This window comes from Lissotriton helveticus, chromosome 3_1, assembly GCF_964261635.1.
Source record: "Lissotriton helveticus chromosome 3_1, aLisHel1.1, whole genome shotgun sequence".
In the NCBI taxonomy this organism is placed as follows: domain Eukaryota; kingdom Metazoa; phylum Chordata; class Amphibia; order Caudata; family Salamandridae; genus Lissotriton; species Lissotriton helveticus.
This window is the reverse complement of record NC_136061.1, coordinates 6,006,867-6,020,942: the sequence shown is the minus strand read 5'-3', so window position 1 is coordinate 6,020,942 and position 14,076 is coordinate 6,006,867.

Here is a 14,076-nt window from a genome sequence, read left to right as displayed (position 1 = left end):
ATCCTTCAACCCCTCCAGAAGAGCAAATTTGTTATCCAGTGCTATGGCTGCTATAGGCTCGATATTTTTCTGGGGCGCTTGAGCAATGGGGTGCAAATTTACTACCGCGCCCTGAGCCCAAAACCTTAAGACCCGTTAATCTGCGTAGTTGCCGAAGGGCAGTTTGGGAGTATTTCCATGAGATATTTGACAAGATGCTGATTATCGAAATTAATTACTATGCAGTCCCCTCTGATTGTTTTTGGTGAGTTACCCACCCATTGGACTCTCCTAGCCATAATAATGTGGTTTGATACATCAGGACCTTCATAAATATTAGCATACTTGGACAACCAGTGTAACGCTTTGTTCATCTGTTGGTGTGTGGATTCTGACTGCGTGCCATGCAATTGAGGAGTATTTGATAAAATGATCACAAATGGACAGTCGACCGGGGGGAGATTCAGATTAAAATAATTCTGTGGTAAAGGACCTTCCCAGCCATCCCAAGGCTGATCCTGCCTAATTTCAGTTGTAAGTGAAGTTCCAGGTAAGATTGTGACCTGCAGATTATTAGGTTCTGGCTGTGTAGCCTGGTTACCAGAGATAATATTTCCAGAACCGTAAGATAATAATCTGGAGCTTGGGTTAGCAAATAAATTGAGGGGGTTGGTTGTACCCATGGTGGCATATTTATTATGTATTTATTTGTTAATTAATTATGCTTATAGAGTGCGACAGCTACCCAAGGGTTTCCCGGCGCTAAAAAGAGACGATGAGCCGCTAGGACAGAAATGATAACTAAGAGATTATTGATTAAACAACCAGGTTTTAATAGCTCTACGAAAACGAATGTAGCAGGTCTCTAACCGGATGTTGAGGGGAAGGGAATTCGAAAGTTTGGGGCCTAGGAAGGAGAAAGACTTGCCGCCCATTCTTGCAAGTCTGTATTTGGGCACGCCAAAAAGGCCCTGAGATGAAGAATGAAGAGAGCGTGCACATAAATCATTTTTAAAAGCGATTGCAGGTAACTGGGTGCGCTCCCTGTCTTGATTTTGTGCATGTAACTCAAGGCTTTGAATTTGACTCTGTTCTCCACTTTAAGCCAGTGGAGGTCGCGGAAGCACCCTGTGATGTGATCAGTTTTGCGGCTACCTTAGAGCAAGTGGGCAGCAGCGTTTTGAACTAATTGAAGGCTTCTAATGACTGCCGTAGTTGCCCCTGGGTAAAGTATGTTACAATAGTCCAACCGGGAGGTTATCAGAGCATTTATTACGGACCTCTGAGTGTCAGGCGGCAGCATCCAAAACATTTTGGGTTCTTGAAACAACCCCCACATCTGTGTCCACATCCCCCTGTGACTGAGAAGCGGCCACCAATCGTTTGTTCCTAACCGCAGGTTGGACAGTAAGTAAATGTAAATGTAAATGTACAGGAATTTATATAGCGCAAATCACCAAGCGGTCTCTAAGCGCTTGCTTAGGGAACCCGTCCTGGTATTCCCCTGTGAGATAACCCCGGCAGGGTATCCACAAGGTGAAAGCCAGGCATCCCGCCGCGAGGGGCCGTTGTGGAGATTAAGCAAGCTATTGCCCAGAGTTGAAGAGTGTGAACCCGTGAATCGAGTAGGCACCGGAGCGAGAATTGTCGGGTCTATGGACATTTTAGGACTCAAGACCCCGCCGAGCCGGGAATTGAACCCTGGTCCAGGGCTGACCTCTGCTTCTAGGTCAGCCTCCTCTAACCAGTGAGCCACACTTCTCCAGTAAGCATTAGGGAATCTACATTTATTGGCCACCAAGGCCTTGGACGCCGTAGCTACCTTCCCGTGTATACCAACCCCTGCAAGTTGAGTAAAGCTAGACTATCTTCAATTCATTTCAAGCTATCCATTAAAGTTTGTAAAAGGCGGAAAATAGTTTGTTCCAGCTCTGCAGTGGTTCTCACAGTCTCAGGTGGAATAATTAGTGAAGGATCTTTCCCAGCACATGTGTTCTATTTTGAAAGTCTATGCTACCTCTCACCCCTCTTTTTTCACCGGTGACTCTTCAGGTTACTCATGAGTACTGGTAACGCTTGTCAGCGATTGCGGGTCGGGTAACATGCCAGCAGTTAAGGGAGTGGAATTAGCATCTGCTAAGGGCAACATGTCATCAAGTAAAGGGACCACTTGTTGAGTCAGTAGACTCACCTCTCCTCCACACACCCTTCTTTCTGCTGTCTCTATCTCTTTTGATAGCACGTCCGCAGCCCTTAAGAGAAAATATTCTGTGTGTTTACGGCCTGTGACCCTTGATCACCTATCTTGGCCTTCCGTTTCCCCATGATAGACTGACTAAGGTAACTCTTAGGTGTAGTAAAGAAGGTCAGATAACCCATGTTAGAGAGGGGGGGGGGGCAGCCCAGCCCAGCCTCCTCCGGGCTCAGACAGGCGTGGATGCACCTGTCGTTGGCCCGGACAATATAGCATTTCTGGTATGACACAGCCCCCGAACATTCCACAAAAGGAGTTTAAAAGACCCAGACCTACTCCTCATGCTGACAGAAAATCAAGGCCTCTTCTACTCCCACCCTGTGATCAGATAGTCAAAATGGTAACAAAAAAAAAAAAAGGCCAATCAAACATTCCTACCACCATAGACATGTAAGCGCAAACCACCAACACAAACATGTCCACACAAATCAACGAGCCAGGACAAAGCATCATACCCCAACTCACCCAAGCTCAATGCAACTTGAAACAAAAACCCCACCCTCCTCATATAAAGTACAAATGCAGCTTCGCTGCTAGTCAGTAGAAGATAAGCCCCATGGATGCACGATAGCCACCCTAGGACCACTCACATCCAGGAATTGCCCACAGCCCACCCACAGAGAACCAAAGCATGAGCTGTTCTCACTTGCACGGTGTGAGAGCAGCATCCCAGATGGAGCCAGCCCTCAGCCCAAAAGGAGCCTCCCCACCCCATTACCCATGATCAATAGCCCACAGTGCCCCGCTCACGAATACCAACTCAATGGGCATCATGAGACATGGAAAGGGTCGACCAGAAGTGTCTCCTCTCTCCACATGTGACCCCGCTCAACAATGTCTCTGCCACTTGTAGGGAAGAGGGCACAGCAGAGTCCATTGTACCAACATCTCAAACCACAATACGTCCAGACCCACCTAATAGCACCCTGTCACCACTACCAGAGCTGGTGTGCCGGCCGCCATGCCCCCCATTATGAATGTGGTATGGGTCTGGATCAGTGAGGGGGTGAACCAGAATCCTGGCCGACATATCCAGCCATGCCCATACATCTTCTGGACTTTCAAAAAAGTGCAATTGTTCCCCCTGAGTAGACGCAAAGGATAGCAGGGTACAGGACCATGTATCGGAGGTCAAAGGTACGCAACTTCCTTTTGACTTCAGTAAAGAGTAACCCTGGGCCACGAACTCCGCCCACTGGTGGAGTTCGCTGATTTTTGCATACTCCACATTCCGCGGAGAACACAACGTTTCTGCAGAACTTCAGACTCTGCAGTGGAGCAGAATTCAGCCCCAGTCACTCCCTACTTCCACCCCCTCAATAAACATTTATCAAATAAAAATTACAATTAAGGTAAATAAAAGTGCACTTACCTTTATCGAGGTGTCTCCGGGCTGCCCTCCTCCTCCTCGCCGTAATCCTCTACATCAGACGTACGTAGACATATAGAGCTGACGTAGGACTGCCATGCACGCGCATGTACAGTCCTAACATGAAGCACGTCTGACGTAGGGGAGTCTGCAGGACCACGGCGAGGAGGAAGAGGGCAGCCCGGAGATGCCGCGATAAAGTTAAGTGCGCTTTTATTTACCTTAATAGTCATTTCTATATTATAAACAGTTATTGAGGGGTGGGAGGTGCAGAGCGGAGTTTTTGCCCAACTCTGTAGAGCTCCGCGTAGAGCAACTCCGCCTGCTCCGCCCGGGGTTAGGCAAGAGTTGCGCCGCTCCTGGACCCTCTGAGTGTAGTCAGGTAGATCGCAATAGTACAGTTCTCAAAATTCAGGGATAGAAGCATATTGCTACAGTACTCACTGGCACTGAAGGGAGTTTTTGGGCATATGGATGTGCTCCTGTTGAAAGGAAAGAATGCTGTCATTAACAGTGAAGTCAGCCAATGGCTGAAGTGGGCAGTCCCAATGCCTGGTGCTGTATGCTGTATGTAGTGTAGAAGGATGTGTGACACAGCAGACCAATGATACAGAAGGCCGGCTAGATGACTTTCTAAGTATACTGCATTTTTTTATTTTAGTAAGAGAAGATTCTGGCTAACACAGACCTAATGACAGTTACAGTGCTAATATCAGCAATGCATAGCTGCAGCCAGAGGGCTGTGAATGACTGTGGAGCTGCAGCCAGAGGGCTGTGAATGACTGCGGAGCTGCAGCCAGAGGGCTGTGAATGACTGCAGAGCTGGCAGCCAGAGGGCTGTGAATGACTGCAGAGCTGCAGCCAGAGGGCTGGGAATGACTATGGAGCTGCAGCCAGAGGGTTGATAATGACTGCATAGCTGCAGCCAGAGGGCTGGGAATGACTACGGAGCTGCAGCCAGAGGGTTGAGAATGACTGCATAGCTGCAGCCAGAGGGCTGGGAATGACTGCATAGCTGCAGCCAGAGGGCTGGGAATGACTGTGGAGCTGCAGCCAGAGGGCTGGGAATGACTACGGAGCTGCAGCCAGAGGGCTGGGAATGACTGCAGAGCTGCAGCCAGAGGGCTGGGAATGACTGCAGAGCTGCAGCCAGAGGGCTGTGAATGACTGCATAGCTGCAGCCAGAGGGCTGTGAATGACAGCAGAGCTGCACACAGAGGGCTATGAATGACTGCATAGCTGCAGCCAGAGGGCTGTGAATGACTGCAGAGCTACAGCCAGAGGGCTGTGAATGACTGCAGAGCTGCAGCCAGAGGGCTGGGAATGACTGTGGAGCTGCAGCCAGAGGGCTGGGAATGACTGCAGAGCTGCGGCCAGAGGGCTGTGAATGACTGCAGAGCTGCAGCCAGAGGGCTGTGAATTACTGCAGAGCTGCAGCCAGAGGGCTGGGAATGACCGCAGAGCTGCAACCAGAGGGCTGTGAATGACTGAAGAGGCAGCCAGAGGGCTGTGAATGACAGCAGAGCTGCACACAGAGGGCTATGAATGACTACAGAGCTGCACACAGAGGGATGTGTCTGAATGCAGAGCTGCGGCCAGAGGGCTGTGAATGACTGCAGAGCTGCAGCCAGAGGGCTGTGAATGACTTCAGAGCTGCAGCCAGAGGGCTGGGAATGACTGCAGAGCTGCAGCCAGAGGGCTGTGAATAAGTGCAGAGCTGCAGCCAAAGGGCTGTGAATGACTGCAGAGCTGCGGCCAGAGGGCTGTGAATTACTTCAGAGCTGCAGCTAGAGGGCTGTGAATGACTGTGGAGCTGCAGCCAGAGGGCTGGGTATGACTGCAGAGCTGCAGCCAGAGGGCTGGGAATGACTGCAGAGCTGCAGCCAGAGGGCTGGGAATGACTGCAGAGCTGCAGCCAGAGGGCTGTGAATGACTGTGGAGCTGCAGCCAGAGGGCTGGGTATGACTGCAGAGCTGCAGCCAGAGGGCTGGGAATGACTGCAGAGCTGCAGCCAGAGGGCTGTGAATGACTGCAGAGCTGCAGCCAGACGGCTGTGAATGACTGCAGAGCTGCGGCCAGAGGGCTGTGAATGACTGCAGAGCTGCAGCTAGAGGGCTGTGAATGACTGTGGAGCTGCAGCCAGAGGGCTGTGAATGACTGCAGAGCTGGCAGCCAGAGGGCTGTGAATGACTGCAGAGCTGGCAGCCAGAGGGCTGTGAATGACTGCAGAGCTGCAGCCAGAGGGCTGTGAATGACTGCAGAGCTGCAGCCAGAGGGCTGGGAATGACTGCAGAGCTGCAGCAGAGGGCTGTGAATGACTGCATAGCTGCAGCCAGAGGGCTGTGAATGACAGCAGAGCTGCACACAGAGGGCTATGAATGACTGCAGAGCTGCTCACAGAGGGCTGTGACTGAATGCAGAGCTGGCAGCCAGAGGGCTGTGAATGACTGCAGAGCTACAGCCAGAGGGCTGTGAATGACTGCAGAGCTGCGGCCAGAGGGCTGTGAATTACTTCAGAGCTGCAGCCAGAGGGCTGTGAATGACTGCAGAGCTGCAGCCAGAGGGCTGGGAATGACTGCAGAGCTGCACACAGAGGGCTGGGAATGACCGCAGAGCTGCAACCAGAGGGCTGTGAATGACTGAAGAGGCAGCCAGAGGGCTGTGAATGACAGCAGAGCTGCACACAGAGGGCTATGAATGACTACAGAGCTGCACACAGAGGGATGTGACTGAATGCAGAGCTGCGGCCAGAGGGCTGTGAATGACTGCAGAGCTGCAGCCAGAGGGCTGTGAATGACTTCAGAGCTGCAGCCAGAGGGCTGGGTATGACTGTGGAGCTGCAGCCAGAGGTCTGGGAATGACTTCAGAGCTGCAGCCAGAGGGCTGGGAATGACTGCAGAGCTGCAGCCAGTGGGCTGTGAATGACTGCAGAGCTGCAGCCAGAGGGCTGTGAATGACTTCAGAGCTGCAGCCAGAGGGCTGGGAATGACTGCAGAGGTGTGGCGCCGCGGCCAGGGCGACTGACGCTGGAATCTGGGGACCACGGTTCGATCCCCGGCTCCGGCGGCAGGTCAGCCCAGCACCATGTGACTCTGGGCAATAGCTCGCTTAATCTTCCCAACGGCCCCCCAGCGCCTAGAGACCCTTACGGGTGATTGTGCGCTTTACAAATGTGGACTTTACTGCAGAGCTGCAGCCAGAGGGCTGGGAATGACTTCAGAGCTGCAGCCAGAGGGCTGGGAATGACTGCAGAGCTGCAGCCAGAGGGCTGTGAATAAGTGCAGAGCTGCAGCCAAAGGGCTGTGAATGACTGCAGAGCTGCGGCCAGAGGGCTGTGAATGACTGCAGAGCTGCGGCCAGAGGGCTGTGAATTACTTCAGAGCTGCAGCTAGAGGGCTGTGAATGACTGTGGAGCTGCAGCCAGAGGGCTGTGAATGACTGTGGAGCTGCAGCCAGAGGGCTGGGTATGACTGCAGAGCTGCAGCCAGAGGGCTGGGAATGACTGCAGAGCTGCAGCCAGAGGGCTGTGAATGACTGCAGAGCTGCAGCCAGAGGGCTGGGAATGACTGCATAGCTCGCAGCCATAGAGTTGTGAATGATATCAGAGCTGCAGTTAGAGGGCTGTAAATGACTGCAGAGCTGCAGCCAGAGGGCTGTAAATGACCGCAGAGCTGCAGCCAGAGGGCTGTGAATGACTGCAGAGCTGCAGCCAGAGGGCTGGGAATGACTGCAGAGGTGCAGCCACAGGGCTGTGAATGACTGCAGAGCTGGCAGCAAGAGGGCTCTGAATGACTGCAGAGCTGCAGCCAGAGAGATGTGAATGACTGCAGAGCTGCAGCAGAGAGCTGTGAATGACTGCAGAGCTGCAGCCAGAGGGCTGTGAATGATATCAGAGCTGCAGCTAGAGGGCTGCAAATGACTGCAAAGTGGCAGCCAGAGAGCTGTGAATAACTGCAGAGCTGCAGCCAGAAGGCTGTGTATGACTGCAGAGCTGCAGTCAGAGGGCTGAGAATGACTGCAGAGCTGCAGCCAGAAGGCTGTGAATGACTGCAGAATTGCATCCAGAGGGCTGTGAATGACTGCAGAGCTGGCAGCCAGAGGACTGTGAATGACTGCAGAGCTGCAGCCAGAGAGTTGCAAATGACTGCAGAGCTGGCCGCCAGAGGGCTGTGAATCACTGAAGAGGCAGCCAGAGGGCTGCAAACGACTGCAGAGCGGCAGCCAGAGGGCTGTGAATGACTGCAGAGTGGAGGCCAGAGGGCTGTGAATGACTGCAGAGCTGCAGCCAGAGGGCTGTGAATGACTGCAGAGCCGGCCGTCTGAGGGCTGTGAATGACTGCAGAGCTGCAGCCAGAGGGCTGTGAATGACTGCAGAACTGCAGCCAGAGGGCTGTGAATGACTGCAGAACTGCAGCCAGAGGGCTGTGAATGACTGCAGAGCCCCATCAGAGGGCTGTGAATGACTGCAGAGCTGCACACAGAGGACTGTGAATGACTGCAGAGCTGCACACAGAGGGCTGTGACTGAATGCAGAGCTGCGGCCAGAGGGCTGTGAATGACTGCAGAGCTGCAGCCAGAGGGATGTGAATGACTGCAGAGCTGCAGCCAGAGGGCTGTGAATGACTGCAGAGCTGCAGCCAGAGGGCTGTGAATAACTGCAGTGCTGCAGCCAGAGGGCTGTGAATGACTGCAGAGCTGGCAGCCAGAGGGCTGTGAATGACTGCAGAGCTGGCAGCCAGAGGGCTGTGAATGACTGCAGAGCTGCAGCCAGAGGGCTGTGAATGACTGCAGAGCTGCAGCCAGAGGGCTGGGAATGACTGCAGAGCTGCAGCCAGAGGGCTGTGAATGACTTCAGAGCTGCAGCCAGAAGGCTGGGTATGACTGTGGAGCTGCAGCCAGAGGTCTGGGAATGACTTCAGAGCTGCAGCCAGAGGGCTGGGAATGACTGCAGAGCTGCAGCCAGTGGGCTGTGAATGACTGCAGAGCTGCAGCCAGAGGGCTGTGAATGACTTCAGAGCTGCAGCCAGAGGGCTGGGAATGACTGCAGAGCTGCAGCCAGAGGGCTGGGAATTACTGCAGAGCTGCAGCCAGAGGGCTGGGAATGACTGCAGAGCTGCAGCCAGAGGGCTGTGAATAAGTGCAGAGCTGCAGCCAAAGGGCTGTGAATGACTGCAGAGCTGCGGCCAGAGGGCTGTGAATGACTGCAGAGCTGCGGCCAGAGGGCTGTGAATTACTTCAGAGCTGCAGCTAGAGGGCTGTGAATGACTGTGGAGCTGCAGCCAGAGGGCTGTGAATGACTGTGGAGCTGCAGCCAGAGGGCTGGGTATGACTGCAGAGCTGCAGCCAGAGGGCTGGGAATGACTGCAGAGCTGCAGCCAGAGGGCTGTGAATGACTGCAGAGCTGCAGCCAGAGGGCTGGGAATGACTGCATAGCTCGCAGCCATAGAGTTGTGAATGATATCAGAGCTGCAGTTAGAGGGCTGTAAATGACTGCAGAGCTGCAGCCAGAGGGCTGTAAATGACTGCAGAGCTGCAGCCAGAGGGCTGTGAATGACTGCAGAGCTGCAGCCAGAGGGCTGTGAATGACTGCAGAGCTGCAGTTAGAGGGCTGTAAATGACTGCAGAGCTGCAGCCAGAGGGCTGTAAATGACTGCAGAGCTGCAGCCAGAGGGCTGGGAATGACTGCAGAGCTGCAGTCAGAGGGTTGGGAATGACTGCAGAGGTGCAGCCACAGGGCTGTGAATGACTGCAGAGCTGGCAGCAAGAGGGCTGTGAATGACAGCAGAGCTGCAGCCAGAGGGCTGTGAAGGACTGTAGAGCTGCAGCCAGAGGGCTGTGAATGATATCAGAGCTGCAGCTAGAGGGCTGCAAATGACTGCAAAGTGGCAGCCAGAGAGCTGTGAATAACTGCAGAGCTGCAGCCAGAAGGCTGTGTATGACTGCAGAATTGCAGCCAGAGGGCTGTGAATGACTGCAGAGCTGGCAGCCAGAGGACTGTGAATGACTGCAGAGCTGCAGCCAGAGGGTTGCAAATGACTGCAGAGCTGGCCGCCAGAGGGCTGTGAATCACTGAAGAGGCAGCCAGAGGGCTGCAAACGACTGCAGAGCGGCAGCCAGAGGGCTGTGAATGACTGCAGAGTGGAGGCCAGAGGGCTGTGAATGACTGCAGAGCTGCAGCCAGAGGGCTGTGAATGACTGCAGAGCCGGACGTCTGAGGGCTGTGAATGACTGCAGAGCTGCAGCCAGAGGGCTGTGAATGACTGCAGAACTGCAGCCAGAGGGCTGTGAATGACTGCAGAGCCCCATCAGAGGGCTGTGAATGACTGCAGAGCTGCACACAGAGGACTGTGAATGACTGCAGAGCTGCACACAGAGGGCTGTGACTGAATGCAGAGCTGCGGCCAGAGGGCTGTGAATGACTGCAGAGCTGCAGCCAGAGGGATGTGAATGACTGCAGAGCTGCAGCCAGAGGGCTGTGAATGACTGCAGAGCTGCAGCCAGAGGGCTGTGAATAACTGCAGTGCTGCAGCCAGAGGGCTGTGAATGACTGCAGAGCTGCAGCCAGAGGGCTGGGAATGACTGAAGAGCTGCAACCAGAGGGCTGTGAATGACTGCATAGCTGCAGGCAGATGCTGTGAATTACTTCAGAGCTGCAGCTAGAGGGCTGTGAATGACCGCAGAGCTGCAACCAGAGGGCTGTAAATGACTGCAGAGCTGCAGGCAGAGGGCTGTGAATGACTGCAGAGCTGCAGGCAGAGGGCTGTGAATGACTGCAGAGCTGCACACAGAGGACTGTGAATGACTGCAGAGCTGCACACAGAGGGCTGTGACTAAATGCAGAGCTGTGGCCAGAGGGCTGTGAATGACTGCAGAGCTGCAGCCAGAGGGATGTGAATGACTGCAGAGCGGCAGCCAGAGGGCTGTGAATAACTGCAGAGCTGCAGCCAGAGGGCTGTGAATGACTGCAGAGCTGCAGCTACAGGGCTGTGAATGACTGCAGAGCTGCACACAGAGGGCTGTGAATGACTTCAGAGCTGCAGCCAGAGGGCTGGGAATGACTGAAGAGCTGCAACCAGAGGGCTGTGAATGACTGCATAGCTGCAGGCAGATGCTGTGACTTACTTCAGAGCTGCAGCTAGAGGGCTGTGAATGACCGCAGAGCTGCAACCAGAGGGCTGTAAATGACTGAAGAGCTGCAGGCAGAGGGCTGTGAATGACTGCAGAGCTGCAGGCAGAGGGCTGTGAATGACTGCAGAGCTGCACACAGAGGACTGTGAATGACTGCAGAGCTGCACACAGAGGGCTGTGACTAAATGCAGAGCTGTGGCCAGAGGGCTGTGAATAACTGCAGAGCTGCAGCCAGAAGGCTGTGAGGGCTGAGAATGACTGCAGAGCTGCAGCCAGAAGGCTGTGAATGACTGCAGAATTGCAGCCAGAGGGCTGTGAATGACTGCAGATCTGGCAGCCAGAGGACTGTGAATGACTGCAGAGCTGCAGCCAGAGGGTTGCAAATGACTGCAGAGCTGGCCGCCAGAGGGCTGTGAATCACTGAAGAGGCAGCCAGAGGGCTGCAAACGACTGCAGAGCGGCAGCCAGAGGGCTGTGAATGACTGCAGAGTGGAGGCCAGAGGGCTGTGAATGACTGCAGAGCTGCAGCCAGAGGGCTGTGAATGACTGCAGAGCTGCACACAGAGGGCTGTGAATGACTGCAGAGCTGCAGCCAGAGGGCTGTGAATGACTGCAGAACTGCAGCCAGAGGGCTGTGAATGACTGCATAACTGCAGCCAGAGGGCTGTGAATGACTGCAGAGCCCCATCAGAGGGCTGTGAATGACTGCAGAGCTGCACACAGAGGACTGTGAATGACTGCAGAGCTGCACACAGAGGGCTGTGACTGAATGCAGAGCTGCGGCCAGAGGGCTGTAAATGACTGCAGAGCTGCAGCCAGAGGGATGTGAATGACTGCAGAGCTGCAGCCCGAGGGCTGTGAATGACTGCAGAGCTGCAGCCAGAGGGCTGTGAATAACTGCAGTGCTGCAGCCAGAGGGCTGTGAATGACTGCAGAGCTGCAGCCAGAGGGCTGGGAATGACTGAAGAGCTGCAACCAGAGGGCTGTGAATGACTGCATAGCTGCAGGCAGATGCTGTGAATTACTTCAGAGCTGCAGCTAGAGGGCTGTGAATGACCGCAGAGCTGCAACCAGAGGGCTGTAAATGACTGCAGAGCTGCAGGCAGAGGGCTGTGAATGACTGCAGAGCTGCAGGCAGAGGGCTGTGAATGACTGCAGAGCTGCACACAGAGGACTGTGAATGACTGCAGAGCTGCACACAGAGGGCTGTGACTAAATGCAGAGCTGTGGCCAGAGGGCTGTGAATGACTGCAGAGCTGCAGCCAGAGGGATGTGAATGACTGCAGAGCTGCAGCCAGAGGGCTGTGAATGACTGCAGAGCTGCAGCCAGAGGGCTGTGAATAACTGCAGAGCTGCAGCCAGAGGGCTGTGAATGACTGCAGAGCTGCAGCTACAGGGCTGTGAATGACTGCAGAGCTGCACACAGAGGGCTGTGAATGACTGCAGAGCTGCAGCCAGAGGGCTGGGAATGACTGAAGAGCTGCAACCAGAGGGCTGTGAATGACTGCATAGCTGCAGGCAGATGCTGTGACTTACTTCAGAGCTGCAGCTAGAGGGCTGTGAATGACCGCAGAGCTGCAACCAGAGGGCTGTAAATGACTGCAGAGCTGCAGGCAGAGGGCTGTGAATGACTGCAGAGCTGCAGGCAGAGGGCTGTGAATGACTGCAGAGCTGGCCGCCAGAGGGCTGTGAATGACTGAAGAGGCAGCCAGAGGGCTGCGAATTACTGCAGAGCTGCACACAGAGGGCTGTGTATGACTGCAGAGCTGCACACAGAGGGCTGTGACTGAATGCAGAGCTGTAGCCAGAGGGATGTGAATGACTGCAGAGCTGCAGCCAGAGGTCTGTGAATTACTGCAGAGCTGCGGCCAGAGGGCTGTGAATGACTGCAGAGCTGCGGCCAGAGGGCTGTGAATGACTGCAGAGCTGCGGCCAGAGGGCTGTGAATGACTGCAAAGCTGCAGCCAGATGGCTGTGAATTACTTCAGAGCTGCAGCTAGAGGGCTGTGAATGACAGCAGAGCTGCACACAGAGGGCTGTGAATGACAGCAGAGCTGCACACAGAGGACTGTGAATGACTGCAGAGCTGCACACAGAGGGCTGTGAATGACAGCAGTGCTGCAGTCATAGGGCTGTGAATGACTGCAGAGCTGCAACCAGAGGGCTGTGAATGACTGCAGAGCTGCAGCCAGAGGGATGTGAATGACTCTAGAGCTGCACACAGAGGGCTGTGAATGACAGCAGAGCTGCACACAGAGGACTGTGAATGACTGCAGAGCTGCAGCCAGAGGGCTGTGAATGACAGCAGAGCTGCACACAGAGGGCTGTGAATGACAGCAGAGCTGCACACAGAGGACTGTGAATGACTGCAGAGCTGCACACAGAGGGCTGTGACTGAATGCAGAGTTGCGGCCAGAGGGCTGTGAATGACTGCAGAGCTGCAGCCAGAGGGATGTGAATGACTCTAGAGCTGCAGCCAGAGGGCTGTGAATGACTGCAGAGCTGCAGCCAGAGGGCTGTGAATAACTGCAGAGCTGCAGCCAGAGGGCTGTGAATGACTGCAGAGCTGCAGCCAGAGGGCTGTGAATAACTGCAGAGCTGCAGCTACAGGGCTGTGAATGACAGCAGAGCTGCAGCCAGAGGGCTGGGAATGACTGAAGAGCTGCAACCAGAGGGCTGTGAATGACTGCATAGCTGCAGGCAGATGCTGTGAATTACTTCAGAGCTGCAGCTAGAGGGCTGTGAATGACCGCAGAGCTGCAACCAGAGGGCTGTGAATGACAGCAGAGCTGCAGCCATAGCGCTGTGAATGACTGAAGAGGCAGCCAGAGGGCTGTGAATGACAGCAGACTGCACACAGAGGGCTGTGAATGACAGCAGAGCTGCACACAGAGGGCTGTGAATGACTGCAGAGCTGCACACAGAGGGCTGTGAATGACTGCAGAGCTGCACACAGAGGGCTGTGAATGACTGCAGAGCTGCACACAGAGGGCTGTGAATGACTGCAGAGCTGCGGCCAGAGGGCTGTGAATGACTGCAGAGCTGCAGCCAGAGGGATGTGAATGACTGCAGAGCTGCGGCCAGAGGGCTGTGAATGACTGCAGAGCTGCAGCCAGAGGGCTGTGAATGACTGCAGAGCTGCGGCCAGAGGGCTGTGAAGGACTGCAGAGCTGCAGCCAGAGGGCTGTGAATGACTGCAGAGCTGCAGCCAGAGGGCTGTGAATGACTTTAGAGCTGCAGCCAGAGGACTGTGAATGACGGCAGAGCTGCAGCCAGAGGGCTGTGAATGACTGCAGAGCTGCAGCCAGAGGGCTGTGAATGTCTGCAGAGCTGCAGCCAGAGGGCT